General features: G+C 36.7%; 1 protein-coding gene and 1 long non-coding RNA gene across 3 annotated transcripts in view; both read left to right on the top strand.

Annotated features, from left to right (window-relative positions):
• Positions 1-6,412, top strand: part of LOC110837662 (uncharacterized) — a 38,753-nt gene extending 32,341 nt beyond the window's left edge. The window contains exon 3 of the long non-coding RNA XR_015534825.1: positions 4,889-6,412. This is a non-coding gene — a long non-coding RNA (uncharacterized LOC110837662). The remainder of the gene's footprint in view (positions 1-4,888) is intronic.
• The window catches only part of Cad74A (cadherin 74A), a 145,307-nt gene that overhangs the window by 72,534 nt on the left and 59,563 nt on the right, over positions 1-13,210 (top strand). The gene's annotated exons all lie outside the window — the stretch shown is intronic.

The raw sequence follows: 13,210 nt of genomic DNA on the forward strand, positions 1-13,210 counted from the left end.
TTATCATTGAAAGTATTGATTTCATTGTGTAATTCTAAAAACACAATTTTTTTATACTCGCAAAAATTTGCTCCAATATAAAAATCAAATGGTAATTATTTTTTGTGTTGGTATTATTCATACAGAATTAAACTGCAGATTTACCCACATTTTGTGAAACATTATGATAGCGCAGACCACAGGGACGACGTCCTTGAGAACTAAATATTATCGCAGTGACAGCCATTTCGCAGTTGTGGTCATAAGAGCCCACAAAAGGTCCCAATTTTGAACCTACTGCTTTAGGTCGTCCCGAAGAGTCCGTGTGACATTTCGTAACAAGCTGATCTTTCATGACGAGGTGATATTCCACCTACCCCCTCGTCCAACCCCCAGGCTGAAGGAGCTCTTGCTGAGATCCGCCATTGGTTCTGAAGTACATTCACAGTTGGCCTCTTTCTAGAACCTTAAAATGCGCTCTTACCATGGTGACAAGAGACCCATTTAAGATGGCTCAACTTGTCTACTTAAGTGCCTTTAATGATCCGGTCTTTGATTTGTACTAAAAATATAACAAAATGTGTTTAGAAAGATAATACATCAATTTATGAGTCATCTTACCGAATATTTATTGTAATGAATCCGTCGAAATGGCGTCTTTATATTCTTTGCTGTAAACAATAGACTTATTCCAATCTTGCACTTAACGAAATTAATTAATACTAAAGATAGTTTTTTCAATGGTTCAAGTACATTTTTGAACATACTAAATTATGAGATGTAATCAAGACAGCGCTTTTCTTACCATGATTTTATTAAATTATTATTAATAATATTTGAAACAAATTTTATAAAAGTCTATTCTGTCTTCTGTGTATTAACACCGTGTAGACTCGTAAAAAGTTACTGATATTACCTGCATTTGAAGGCACTGAGCTTTGAATGTGATGACAGTATGTTCCTCCTAAACGTCGGTATATATTTGACACCCAAAACACCAAATTCGACATATATCTTGCGTCGAGATCGTCAAATATCATAAAATTTTCACATACATCCGACTATATTAAAGTCAAGCCTGGATTATTTTACGAACCCTGGACTATACTGTTAAGACTATGTGTATATAGTTGATTTATCAATGAACTCAACACAAACGTCATTTTAAAGTGGTCCAGACTTTTAAAACCCGTATGCACAAATGTCCCTGCCACTAGGTCCCAGCTGTCCACCCACTGTTGTTCGGTACCCCTGCGCAGATCAAAATGGTCCCTACTATAAAGCCTGGAGCAACTATGATAAAAGATGAAGTCCCTTGAAATATGGCAAGAGGGTTCGCCCTATATAACCATTTGCGTGTCGCGTCATATTGATAAATGAACGTTTAAAAAAGGACACAGAATAAACTGGATGACACCGTGAACAAAAACTGACAAAAAAAATGATGTCAGTGTTCTCTATCTTGAGTTAATGGACCAAACATGTGTCTGTGTATTCCGTCGGTAGCCTTAAGGCCGTCTACGGTAATGTTCTGAAATCAACTGGCGAGTCCTTAATGGCTACCGGCTGGTTACTTATCGAAATCCGCATTCTTTCCAAAGGCCTTATTGCAGTTATGTACGAGGTGCGATCAGAAAGTTTCAAGACTGCGCGTATAAAAAACCCGTACACTTATCTCAGGTATTAAATTCATCCATCACCCTCGAAGTAGTTCCCCTGGGAGTGAACACAACGATCCCAGCGCCGCTGCCAAGCCTGGAAGCATCCCTGGAAATCTTTCTTTGTCAGCCTGTCAAGCACCATCTGCGATTCTGCCTGAATCTCTTCTATCGTCTCAAATCTCCTTCCCTTTAGCTGAATTTTCATCTTTGGGAAGAGGAAGAAGTCACACGGCGAATAAGGAGGGTGCGGGATGACGGCCATGGTGTTTGAGGCCAAAAACTGCTTTAGCATTTCATAGGTTTCCGTAGCCGTTTTGGCGAGTCTTTGGCAAAATTTGAAGCACACGCCATTCCGAAATCGCAGGAGGGTCGGTGTAATGCACTACCAAAACGCCCGTAACTAAGAAACAAATGCTAATTCGATGATGCCGGCTGGCACACTGATTCACTATGAATGTAGGCCGCACCCCCTAAAGGCAGAAGCTCGTACTACAACCGGTTCGCCCGCTATTGACACAGTCTTGAAACTTTCCGATCGCACCTCGTACATCCGGTTTCACCCCTTTATTTCGCAGAGGAGTTAATGTGTCATCTTTATGTTCTGACACCCATAAACACACTGCATTTTCTCTTCCTCAATAAATTTCATTCTTATCGTTTCAGGGTTTTTGAATTTATAAGAATTTTCGAGCTATTTAGTGCGTGCAATATTGTGATTTCACTGTTGATTTTGGTTTTGTGTCATGATTATATATAAATATAATTTCTTTGCTACCTTGTAGGATAATATTTGCAAAGTTAATTGTCAGCATCAACAAATATATTTTATAATATATTCTAACATATTCTGTGGTATAATTTAGAGACACTGGGGCTAAAGATTCTCCATTATGAACCTGCTGTTGTAATCATTCATAACACGTAAAATTTTTACCCGAATTTGTACAAAAACAAAACTTTTCAACAAATAAAATTAATCCAGTATAAATATTTTCCGACTTCAAGCGATTTTTTAAAATCGTGTAATGCAGAACACGCAAGTTAACTACACTTCTTTTCTTTTTATATATTGTTTAAATCTTGTCCGTCTAATTACAATAAATTCTTATTAAATATTAAAATATTACATTAATTAACATTTAAATATTTAAAATATTAAATGACGTTCTTTATCGAAATTTTATTTTAATATTTAATAAGAATTTATTGTGATTAGACGGACAAGATTTAAACAATATATATTTATTATATCACAATATGACGCAACTTTACCATCGATTGTAAATAGGTTTGGGTATTACAACATTTAAATGGCGGTTAAACATATAAAAATAGCATTAAAGAAGATTACGCTCCAGTAATCTTCTCATGACTGTAGGTTTTGTATGCTTGAAATGGCAAGATACTCTATCAGTCTCAGAACTGAGAGTAAAAATCCATGTTTCAGTCGAGTAAACAAAGGCATAACGTTGTTTACAGATGTTCCAAAAGTCTCTTTATAGATTATAAGACGTACCTGAGACACTGAGAAAATTTGAACATGACGTAGGGAGACCTTAAGGAATCAACCATAATCACAAACGTTTAAAGAATCATTAGATATTTGTTAGTCCAGGTATATCAGAGTAATCGATTTTAAATAAATTATTTAACGTTATAATAAGAAAGTAATTCCTCTTCTTCATTATTCTTTATCTAAAAAAAAGATGATTCTGACTAACTAGCTGGCTTAGGGAACCCGAAGGTTCATCACCGTATTAACAAAAGATGATTCATAAGACTCAATTATTTCAATCAGGCTGGTTCCCTACGTAGCAGAGCCATTGACTCAGCAACACACTTGATCAACCAAGGACAATGCACTTAATTCGCCACCACCCTTACCAATTTCCAACCCCAATACGACGACCCTGGGGGCAAAATGTAGGAGCCCACAATATCGTTGGAAGTAGTACAGAGCATTCAAATGAAAAGGCTTGGTGTAACATGGTTTGACGTGCGCTGAACAAGCGGATGACAGATGGGGAAACGTAGAATGTGATGCTTTTATTCATATACCGAATTATATGTAGCATCAGTGAAATAACGTGTTAAGTACAAAGATTCATGTTATTTTTGTAAAATTAAACGCAATTATTTTTAATTAATTTGAGTCAATTTGAACAGCTTCTAATACTTCTTTTATTTTATTTATTTAGTGTTCTGTCTGACGACAGGTCCATATGAACAGGATCCTTCCATCCTTTTCTCGGACTGGGACCTGTTAATATACGTTCTTGGCAGATGATGCAGAAGTGGTTTGCCATTGCCTTCTTCTGTGTGTGAATGGAGTAATTGTTGGGATGCCACGGAGGAAAACTCCGTGTTGCCTAGACCACGGCCTTGCCCAACACAAGTTATAAATTCGGGCACCGCCGGGAATCGAACCCGAGACCCCAGGATTACAAGGCCAGCGTTCCAACCGCTAGACCACCTCATCTTATTATTATTTAGTGTTCTGTCTGGCGACAGGTCCATATGAACAGGATCCTTCCATCCTTTTCTCGGACTGGGACCTGTTCATATACGTTCTTGGCAGATGATCCAGAAGTGGTTTGCCATTGCCTTCTTCTGTGTGTGAATGGAGTAATTGTTGCGATGCCACGGAGGAAAACTCCGTGTTGCCTAGACCACGGCCTTGCCCAACACAAGTTATAAATAAAACAGCGTTAATAAATATAAGACTATCTGAAATCTAAAACTTTGTGACGATGGTACGTTTTTAAAATAAAAAGTTTTCTGGATGTTTTCCATCGTCTAACAAAATCATAAAATTTCACGACGTTTCGGAGATGGGACTAGCTCTATCGATTGGGCCAGATTGAGTAGGTACACCTGAAAGCGGAGATAGAGTCCCATCTCCGAAACGTCCTAAAATTTTATGATTTTATTAGACGATGGAAAACTTTTTAGTTTAATGAAAGACTAGCATTTTAAAGTGATTACATGTTAGAATGTGTTTAGGGTTAAAACTTATGTTTAGATTTATTTTCCCTGTGATTCTAATTTGGTTCCAATAGGTTATGTCTCAGTTCTCAGCAGTCCTAATGTTGCTAAGGACACCGGTTGTAACCCAGCCTGAAGTGATTTCGGTATCGAAATTACGACCCAAGGCTCCAAATATTTCTCATAACTGTCAAGAATTTCGTCAGTTTTAAACTGAAACAATTCATCACAGCCTTTTGTTCATTTGTGTTAATTTCTTACAGCGAATGTTACAGCAATTATGATTGGTGAACTTTGAAAAATTTGAAGAGAGAACCTGTCATAGTCCTGATGATGGAGGCAGCAAGGACCTCTGAAACGTTTATAAACTTCTGCCAGTTTACACGGAGCTACAACCCCGAAGACAAACATCTTCGTACTCACAGCCATGAGAACTTTAAATTCTACTTATACAGAATAAACTTGGAAAAATAAAATGATATGTTAATGTGTACTTTCCTAAAGACACAGAGGAAAATCTCGAAAGATTTCAGTAAAAACCTCGTCATCACGTGTTTATTGTTAAGTCGAGTTACGGAGTCGTTGTTATGACGACTAGTTCAGAAGCCAGTAGGTGTTAAGTGCTTCTTGGAACGCGTGCAGTCGCTCGCCAGTAGCTGGCAACTCGTTCCAGTGACTGTCTTCGTAGTCAGTGCAACAAGTCTTTGAAGACTTCTGTCCGCGATTAGAGCCGGATTCCTTCCAGAAGGAAATCACGCGCAAATTAAAAATTATATTAATTATTGGACGTCCTTTATAGGAGGTCAAACACAGTCATCGAGACAATAAAATCATGGTTTATGCCGTTCTTGTCCTTTGTCATATGTACGCGTTGTTGTTAAATTGGAATTGAAGTGCGCCCGAGGCCATGATGTTTACTCAGTGAGATCGCTTTGCGATGCTTAAAAAACATAAGAAATACGTCCAGCGCTACCACAATGGTCAGATGATTGCTGGCATCAGATGGTGAGAGTAATGTGGCATATGGTGTAAATACAGAATGTGAAAACTAATCTTAGTACCCATAATGCACAGCACAATGTACAGTCCGTGTACGAGTACCAGAATCAAGTACAGGCTGTCCCAAAATATACTTTGAGGACGTGTTCCTGGAAACGGTGACAATTACAGAACACGACTAAACTTAATATTCAGCAATTGGGTCACGTATTTCATTAATTTTGTGCTAATTTTTAAGTTTACATAGTCTGTGTGTCTTTTTATATATTTTTCAGCGCGCCAAGTGTCAAAATACTGTACCATTCAGTATCCTTTTAACTTCTCGCCTTTGTTTCTATCCGCTACTGATTCCTGTCCTTAGCCAGTTCAATCCAACTCATATCCTCGACTTGTCTTCTTTCCAGGACCATTTCACGTATTTTATTTTGTATCTAATTTATCCGTTCGTACTGTATGTCTTGATACTCAGAGAGAAGTACTTTAATGGGTTGAAATATTATCCTTGTGACCGCAATTCTGTTAATACGAAGTCGCGTTCAGTCCGGAGTGGAACAGGACAGTATCAAAATACGTGTTTCAGTGTTTCGCCACACAGATTATAGGTCGTTAATACACAAATTGTTTATTTTACCATGAGACTGTATGTTTTGACGAATTCCTTTTAATTCCAGATGACAATCAGTTTTATTTTTACAAACTACTGTTTCAGTTGATTCAACGTCTTTAATCAGTTTCACAGCCGAAACTTAATACGCCTCTACGAATCCTAAACACGACATATGATGTCACTGTAATTGATAATTCTGGAGTTATTGAACTAGAATCTTGGCTCATACAATTTTGACTCGGGTTTATCGTGATTTTCCTCAGTCCTTCGAGACAAGTGACGTTTAAGATGAGATCATTCCTGATTGAAATGATTATACTTAAAATTAAATTATTTGGTTATTCCGTCAAATCACAATGTATTTAAAATAAGATAATTAAAATAATTAAAATATCATTCTGTGTTCCATATCGAATAATCAATTTACAATTGGAACAGTTACAACATGTTTCGGATTTATTAAACCATCATCAGGTGTAAAATTATATTAAATTTAAAACTCAATTACAATTTTTTACAATTTTTCGTAGCGTAGTTTTTTGGAGGTCGTGTCCAGATATTCGATATGGAACACAGAATGATATTTTAATTATTTTAATTATCTTATTTTAAATACATTGTGATTTGACGGAATAACCAAATAATTTAATTTTAATTTAATAAATCACAATATGACGCAACTACACTATTTTATGATTATACTTGATGATCAGCGAGAGATAAAATAGGAAATCAGAGTAATGTTTGGTTTTTCCTCAGATAACAGCACTAATATGGAGAAACTGTACTGAAAAACTGTCATTATGACAGATGGTAACTAACGTACTCCATGGAGAACAGTCTTTTTTTTAAAAAGCTGATAAGCGGATAATTGGTTAAGAGCACAAACTTCTTTTATAGATCTGGAGGTTCATTACCGCGTTAACAACATCCCGTGTCCTGAGGCACGTGATTCAGTCTATAATTTAACCCCTCAAGTCTCTAAATTAATTTTAATAGAAACCTCTCCCCTGCTGGCTTCTTCCTAACAGGATTTTCGATCAAAAGTCTATATGGATTATTCGTGCTACATGTGCAGTCTTTTATATTATTCTTTATTTAATCACTATATTCATAACTGACTAATAGTATAAATTATAAAGCCACTTTCTATCTCTTTTATGCGAATAGTCGACACTTCGTTCTCCGAAATACCTCAAGATGATTCAGCAATAGTTTTAAAACGAGTACCTCTAAAATTCATGTCGTCTTTAGCCAGACGTCTTCAGTTCCAATAGAGACGCGTCTCATAGTTTGAGAACCTAAGTTTAACCTACCCGGGACTACTCTACTAAAATACAACAGAGTTTCGTGTTTCATGCATTTAGGTTCCTTATGCAAGGGGGAGGGGATTTTGTATGCATCAAATACCTAACGGTCCATCACTACTCAAATTTTGTAACAGTGTACGAAGCTGAAAACGAAATATTATATGCATTCTAAATAAATAATAACTTCAGCGTTACAAACTTTCTCGACTGTAGCATATAATGGGCTAAATTGTTCCGTGTTCCCTGCGGTTTAAATTTGTTTTCGAAGACGGACCCATCTTCTCTCTTTTGTTCCCTTAAGTTTAACGTCCATTCATGGAACAATATCTTACGCTTTATTTAATTCTCTAAGACCACATAATCTTTGGTAAAGTGGCCTATTATTTACGGTACGCGTAATATTAATACACGTTTTCATGTTTTTTTTTCAGTAATATAAAAGTACTTACATACATGAACTAAAAAATCTATATTAACTTAACAAAACAGTGGTATATAGAATTCTGGTTCTCACAATCATTCTCTTTTGACAAGAATTTTATTAACAAACTTAATTTTACACCTGAAGATGGTTCGATGAAACCGAAACATGTTGTAAAAATGTTCCAAATGTAAATCGATTATTCGATGTGGAACATAAAATGATATTTTAATTATCTTATTTGTAAATTTTAAATATAATTGTGATTAGAATGACCAAAACCGAATAATTAATTTAATATTTGATTTACAATATGACGCAATTATACTATCTTAAGAATTTTATTTATAGCATTTACATTCCAGAATGTAACAAGTCGATAGGAATATCGACACGTATGATGCGAGATGATCGATTTTCACTTTTAATGTTCGATACCTACCTGATAAAGGTGGATTCATGTAAAGATCAGATGATAATTGATTTTCAGAAAAATCAAGAGCAAATTTGTGGGAAATGTTTGCATAATGTTCAATAAAGATGTCATTTTAAAATCTAATACGAAGAAATATAATAAATAATTTTAAATTAGTGAGTTCTAAGGTTCTTACGCGGCGATTATAAATATGTCTGTGTTCTGGATTGTAACGCCGTAGCCTGGCAGTCTGGAGGAAATTTACCGACGTTTCGGAAGCGTTCCCTGCGTCTTTCATCAGGACGAGTAAACTCAGATTTATATAAATAAACAGACTTATGTTTCAATAAGGTAAATTACATTCACGAAGAAGTTAAGAGCTGATACATTTCGAGGAATGTATCAGTCATTCTGTTCAGAATGTTATCTATGTCGTATTTGACAACTTGAAGGTTAGGGCGTAGGAAAATTGAATGCAATTTTTTGTTTTCTGTGGGTGTGAAACTCGGTCTGTTCCCATAACGAAGGAACCAAATTGAGGATGTCTTAAATCGAAAGAAATGGGGACATTTGGACCTCAGTGAGAGGAAGTTACTGGCGGAGAAACTTTTCAGGGGAGAAGATTCAAAATTCAATTAAGAATGATAAGATTGGCTAGACATATAGCACACTTACAGAGACAATTTTAGCCGGATAACCTGAAACAAAGAGGTCATCTGTAGGACGCGTCGAAGGTTGGAGGATAATATTAAAATGGATTTTTAACCAAATAATTTCAGGGTGTAGAATGGATCAAGTTGGCAAACGATAGGATTCAATGGTTGGCTATTTTAAACGGTGTAATGGAGTTAATGTCTCCGAGGAGGTTAGAAACCTCGGGGTACCAGAACTCCAGATTAGAAATTATACGAAATTAAAATTTTTAACAAAACACAAAATACGAAAATTGATTTTTTCACTATGACAAAAATTTCGATTGTATTTTAATGAGTTGTAACGCTACGTAATCTTGTAGGTGATTACCAACATTTCAGTTCAAGATGTCGCCTCCATCTTAAGGTCCGCTCTGCAGATGTAGGCGGTAGATTCCTTCGAAACTTTTTCATCTACTTACCTACAAATCTACAGAAGACTGCAATTCAAAGTAGAAACGACTTTTTTTGTAATCGATGACGAAATTGATGATAATCAATGAGACGTGTTAGCTCGACATGGATTCGAAGCGCCGGTTCACAAATGTGGTAGAAACAAATCCCATAATATAGAATTCAATGGAAAACGTTAAAGAAGAGCTTAAATCTGATAGACAAGGACGATATCAGGTTGAATGCAAGGAAAGAGGATTACCCAAATAGAACGAGCATTTGTGGCTTTTGCGATTTGAACGCCGAATGAGGACACAACCCCCCCTAGTAAGGGTTTAATATTTCTCCTGGTGTTCCAACTTAACCCCCTCCCCAAGGTCTCGATGGGGTGTCTGTTCGGTGTTACCCCTACTCCTCACCCCACAGCTGCTGAACAAGCCGCCCTGTGCTGGACCTATTGAAGGGACGGTTATGCTCTGCTAAGCAACCAGCTGGGGGGTTATTTTAGCATTCTAGGGTGACGTTTTGGTGGAAGGTGCACTGCTGAGATTCTGTTGTAGCGGGAAGTGAAATATTGGTATCATGTGCAAAATAAGGAAATGGTACAGTTGGCTCTGGGAACGGTGGACTGGAACCAGGTCTCGTGTAGAAGAGAAATGATCCATACGCCGATTTATTCAAAATCTTTCGTACCGAGAGCAATAGTTCATCCCTTTTAAAGTCACTTTTATCTTTATAAATATTGACACTAAATATATTAGAAATTAAAATAAAAGTTTTATTACAATTTGGTTATAGGTATTTCAGCGAGGCAATTAGAATAAATAAAAGCTCTTCGAATTACAGCAACTTTACACTTAAGTTTGTCCAAAAATGTTTAATGATTGACACCTGCCACGTAGAAGACTTTGGAACATTCATAATTGGATTTGGGATTCTCACGAATATCAAGATGGTTGCCTTCTGATTTGTAGCGCCGTGTAGTCTGGTAGAAGTTTACAGACGTTTCAGAGGTCCTTGCTGCCTCCCCAACCTCGACACGTTTCGTATCTTGTTACTCAGAGGACTCTTGTTAGTATAAAAAGAATTGTAAGACTTGAGGTTCTCACAGCATATCCATCGCCCTGATGACGGAGGCAGTATTACCTCTGAAACGTCGGTAAACATCTACCATACTACACAGCGCAACAACCCAGAAGACAGAAATCTTCATACTCTGATGATGGAGGCAGTATGACCTCCGAAACGTTGGTAAACATCTACCAGACTACACAGCGCAACAACCCAGAAGACAGAAATCTTCATACTCTGATGACGGAGGCAGTATGACCTCTGAAACGTTGGTAAACATCGACCAGACTACACAGCGCAACAACCCAGAAGACAGAAATCTTCATACTCTGATGACGGAGGCAGTATGACCTCTGAAACGTTGGTAAACATCGACCAGACTACACAGCGCAACAACCCAGAAGACGGAAATCTTCATACTCTGATGACGGAGGCAGTATGACCTCTGAAACGTTGGTAAACATCGACCAGACTACACAGCGCAACAACCCAGAAGACGGAAATCTTCATACTCTGATGACGGAGGCAGTATGACCTCTGAAACGTTGGTAAACATCGACCAGACTACACAGCGCAACAACCCAGAAGACGGAAATCTTCATACTCTGATGACGGAGGCAGTATGACCTCTGAAACGTTGGTAAACATCGACCAGACTACACAGCGCAACAACCCAGAAGACGGAAATCTTCATACTCTGATGACGGAGGCAGTATGACCTCTGAAACGTTGGTAAACATCGACCAGACTACACAGCGCAACAACCCAGAAGACAGAAATCTTCATACTCTGATGACGGAGGCAGTATGACCTCTGAAACGTTGGTTAACATCGACCAGACTACACAGCGCAACAACCCAGAAGACAGAAATCTTCATACTCTGATGACGGAGGCAGTATGATCTCTGAAACGTTGGTAAACATCGACCAGACTACACGGCGCAACAACCCAGAATACAGAAATCTTCATAAAAAGAATTATTTTTAAGTGTGTCAGTAATGTTAGAGTTCTTTCGGTCTCGTGTAGACTGTCTCGATAGTTAACCCCGAAGATGCAGACATTATGTTTGTCCAAAGTCTTTGGGATCTAGTGTACTCGAAGCCAAAAACTCATAAAATCATTGTAAGTAATATCATTAATTGTATTAATAGCAACGCCCAAATTTTACGAGGCTTACAAAACGTCATCAAGGAAGCTGTTAACAGATTACGCGGATCGAATCAATTCTCGACCGGAGAAACCGCTTTAACAATCTCCATTATTTTGATTAGCATTGAAACAAGGCGACGCAGAACACCCGTCATAAGGGGTAGGGGGTGGCATCTGAACGTGTATAAATGTGACAAAAGGGATGAAGTATTGTTACGAACAGTGGGCGACACAACTTAGAACCCCTCATGTCAGGTTTTCCCCCAACCCTTGAACCCGCTCGTAGCATAGCTGACCGACACAATGCTTTGACCTTATCGTATAGTAAGGAGCCCGAGTGACGTTTGCCTTCAGTCGGACCTCACACATCAGTGGGTTGAACCAACTGCTATAATTCACTGTCATTCGACAATTTGCAGTGTTTTTGTCACCTTGTAATTTCGTTGGTATAGTCCGCTCTGGAAAGTTTAATTTGAAGATTTGTAAGGTAATATATTTGCGTCATATTGTGAAGTAGGTTAATATTTTAATATTTTCCGTCAAATCACAATTTTTAATAAGATAATAAAATATAAAATATTTAAAATATCATTTCACGTTCCGCATCGAATGATCGATTTACGTTCCAATTTGTAAATCGATCATTCGATGCGGAACGTGAAATGATATTTTAAATATTTTATATTTTATTATCTTATTAAAAATTGTGATTTGACGGAAAATATTAAAATATTAACCTACTTCACAATATGACGCAAATATACTACCTTACAAATCTTCCAATTTGTAAATCGATCATTCGATGCGGAACGTGAAATGATATTTTAAATATTTTATATTTTATTATCTTATTAAAAATTGTGATTTGACGAAAAATATTAAAATATTAAAAAATATTGAAGATTTGTAATTATTTAAAATTCTGATGTTTGGTTTTATTCAAACAAAGCAGCCAGTTATCGCCGTGAGAAACTCAAATTACACTCACTGTGTTTTAATACTTATTTGAAGAATTTTAAACACAGCGAGTGTAATACGTACTTACGGAAAACATATTACTGAACGTAATTCACTTCTCATCTATAAAATTGGATCTCTTATGCAATGTCATTTTAATTTAATCCCGACTTTGAAGGTTATTTCTGAACCTTAAAATTCATCTCGAGCTATGCTTAAAAAGATCCAAATTGAGGCAGGATTAGGCTACAAATTTACTTATATTACATTATTTTAAGGCGGTTGAAGTTTGAAAATGTTTTAAGGATAGTCAAACGCATTTGAGAAGCAGAATGGAATAATTGATAACTCTGGTGATAAAAAGGAATAAGTGACATTATGTATTTTTCTCAGGTGGGACAAAACCTGTTTTAAATATGCAATATTTTATGTAGACATAAAGATAACTTCTCAATTTTCTGATTTAACAAGCTTAAGGATTATTTTGTTTCTTACGTTAAAATAATGAGCTATTCGTTTTGCTATTTTAATAATCTAAAAACCAGGAACATGATTTGACCATTTCGGAGT

Source organism: Zootermopsis nevadensis, unplaced genomic scaffold (genome assembly GCF_977971745.1).
Source record: "Zootermopsis nevadensis isolate Lab colony 2312 unplaced genomic scaffold, Znev_1.0 Znev_ptg000011l, whole genome shotgun sequence".
Taxonomy (NCBI): domain Eukaryota; kingdom Metazoa; phylum Arthropoda; class Insecta; order Blattodea; family Termopsidae; genus Zootermopsis; species Zootermopsis nevadensis.